Raw genomic sequence first — 3,548 nt, forward strand, 5'->3', positions numbered from 1 at the left:
TGGGCCCCGTTTGCATGATAGGGGTAAATTGGTAATTTTAGCCCGCTAAGGGCGTAAATGTGTTAATGGTATTACGTGATTTGTACCACGTGAGTGTGGTGTTATTAATGTGAAGCACGTGCCAAGACGGTCCTAGAGAGCTAGATAACTCAAAAGTCACAACGGGACTTGATACCCGGCTCGGGAGGAGCCTAGGGGTACTTTGGGGAATTTCATGAGTTGATTTGTGAATTTGTGGTTAATGGTTATTGGTGATTGGGTAACCTGCATAACCATTAGTAACCGCTGAGAGTAACAAGTTTAGATGGGAAAATGGTAGAATTGTAATATAAGTGAAAGGACAAGAGTGCCCTTGAGGTTTAGTTAGGAGAGGATAACTATGGGAGGATGGATAGTAATTTGGCAGGGATTTAGATTACTTTAGCTGAAGGAAAAAGGAAATACGTATTATACTTAGTCATATCCTTTGTTTATGCTAAAATTGGGAGAAACCTAGAGGAAAAGAGAAGAAAAGGAAGAAAGGAAGGGAGTTGGGAATTCTGAGATTTAGGAGAGGAGTTAAGGTGGTTTGAAGTAATTGAAGACAAACAAGAAACAAGATTTGTTCTGAGGTAAGAATTGCTCCTGTTTTACTGAGTTTTAAGCTTGATTTTAGAAAGTAAGAATGGAAATTTAAGGATAACTATGGCTGGTTTTTATGAGAATTCAGCTTGTTAATCAAGAGGAGTTGGTCTAAAGCTGGGATTGGGGGAAGCTCAAGCTGAGTTATTGATCGAGGTAAGAGTTTTTGTCACCTTTGAATTTTCGTTTCTGGTGTGTTTTGAGTATATTGAAGCATGGGTTAAGTTTTTCAAGTCTTGGTTTGAGTTTTTGAAATTTGAAACCAAAGGGTGGATTTTGGGTGTGATTTTTTATGATTGAGCTGGTTTATGATGTTTATAGGTTGTTAAATGGTTTATTTGGGGTTTTAAACTGATTTTGGGGTTTAGGTATGTGTTTGGGTTGAATTGGCAGTGTTTTGGTTCGGGGAAAATGCAGAGGAAAACCTAGATTTCTGGGTTCGCGAAGGAGCGCCGCGGCCCTGTTCTTGGGCGTCGCGGCACGAGGCTGCTTCAGGACAGGGGAAGGCTTTCTGACTTGCTTCGAATTTTGCAATTTTGAGCTTTTGCTCAGGGGGTTCGAGGGATGTTTCCAATGAATTATTTTAGTAATTTGGGGATTCCGAGAGTGTGGGATTGGCCCCGGGAAGTGGTTTTGGATCGGTTAGTATTAAAGGATGTTTTATATGTGTTGTGACTAGGTCTCCGGAGAGGCTCGGGTTAGAGGACCGTGCTCGCGGCCTTGGTGCATCGGAAATCTCGGGATACAGGTAAGAAAACTGTAGCACCCGTAGAGCAGGGCTTGAGCCCATAGTATTGTTGCAGGGCGCGGCCCTAGATTGTATTGTTGCTAGGGTGTAGCTCTAAATGAATGCTTTTATACTTGATTGTTATTTGGGAATGCTAGATGTGGTAATAGCAGGGGGAACGGCGAAGGGTCGAGAACGGCGAAGGCCGAGAACGGCAGTGGGGCCGGGAATACCACTTAGCAGATGGAGTGCTCGTGGTTAGGGTGAGACCCCAGTGGATACATGGGATATCCTTACGGTGTAGACCGAGATCCCAGGCTTTGGTAACGCTTCTAGGACGGCATGGCCGTATATGTGTTTTAATCTTGTGGACTGTCTGATTAACTGTGAGTTATCTGCTATAGTGATTGTGTGATATGCATATGTTATGTGTTGTATGAGTTTTCTTGCTGGGCTTCGGCTCACGGATGCTCTGTGTTGCAGGTAAGGGCAAAGAGAAAGTCAACCAGCCATGAGTACGGAGAACGTGGGGGTGGCGCGTACATGTTTGGCCTGCCCGACTGCTTTGGGTTGGGGCATTTTGAGAAATGGCTGTATTAAACTATGTTTTTTGATAATTAGTCATCTGTAAACCTATTTTGCATTGTAAATATTTTACAAACCTCGTTTTGGGATCCCGTATGTTAAACTCTTGAATTTTTATGAAATTGAGTATTTTTAAAGATTACAGCCTTGTCCTTTTGTTTAATCACATTTTTGTTTAAAAAAAACCTCGCTTGGCGAGTTAATTGCACTTTATAAACTCACTTAGTAACGGCTCTAAGGTAGTAGGGCGTTACAACTTGGTATTAGAGCGATCCAAGGTTTATTGGTTCTGGAGATTGACCGAACATGTACGAACGCTGCCACTGAAAAGCTCGACTCAGGGTTGATTGGTATGGTTGATTAATATACTTGACTATGTATTTGAATGTCTTGTTTTCCTGCTTAGTTCATAAAGAGCATGATGAGTGACATAACATATGCATGATGCCAGGGTAAGGCCCGTTGTGTGTTATATGCTATTTGTATTATATTTGGATTGTTGATTTTGGTTGGTTGTTGAGAATGGGAGGTGGAATTGGATTTTGTTATCATGCCTGATGAGCGGTGTCACTGATTGCAGGCATATAGTTATAGTGCCTTGGCAATCATCTAGACTCCGCGGCAGTTGGGCCGAGGATGACAATGAGGGTCAGGCCCCTTCACCTGCCCCACAGAACTGGCAACAGATATTGGCCGAAATGGAGGCTAGACTGTAGAGAACAGAGGAAGAACTCCGTCAGATGAGGCAACAGGCCCCTCCACAGGTTACAGGGTTACCAATACAGCAGAATGTGGCACCAGTGCCAGTTCAGCCTGTGACTGAGAACAGGTGGGAACCCTTGTACTAAAGATTCAGGAAGCAACAACCTCCTACCTTTGAGGGTGGATCGGACCCACTGTGGGCAGAGCAGTGGATGAATATGATTTCTTTGATCTTGGACTTTATGAGGGTCGAAGGAAGTGAAAGGGTAGCTTGTGCTAGCTACATGCTTAGGGAGGATGCCCGCATCTGGTGGGATGTGGTGAGTCAGCAGAGGAATGTTGCAGTCATGACATGGGAAGAATTTAAGGGTATCTTTAATGAGAAATATTACAACATAGCAGTTCGAGCTGCGAAGGATGATGAGTTTATCAACCTGACTCAGAACAGGTTATCAGTTACTGAGTATGCCCTGAGATTCGACAGACTGGCAAAGTTTGCGCCAGACTTAGTGCCGACGGATGCGGCCAGGAGAGATAGATTTATACAGGGGTTGAATGTGATGATCGCCCGTGATGTGAATATTACGTTGATTTCAGAGACCACTACTTATGCTCAAGCTGTGGATAAGGCCCTTACTGCAGAGAGGGCTAAGGATCAGATATGGAAGGACAGCGCTGTTAGGCGCGATGCCAGGAGGGCGGTGCCTCCTCTTGTTGGGTCTAGTCGGGGCAGTGGCCCCAGCGAACAGAAAAGAAGGGTTCCAGATTCATTTACTCCTCCTGGTTCTGAGAGGAGGGTGCGGGGTTCTATTGGTGGCCGTCAGGGCGGAGGTGACAACTGGAGGAGTTTTCCAATGTGTCCTCGGTGCAGGCGGCGACATCAGGGTGTGTAACGCCTTACTACCTTAGAGCC

This window comes from Humulus lupulus, chromosome X (genome assembly GCF_963169125.1).
Source record: "Humulus lupulus chromosome X, drHumLupu1.1, whole genome shotgun sequence".
NCBI classification, from domain to species: domain Eukaryota; kingdom Viridiplantae; phylum Streptophyta; class Magnoliopsida; order Rosales; family Cannabaceae; genus Humulus; species Humulus lupulus.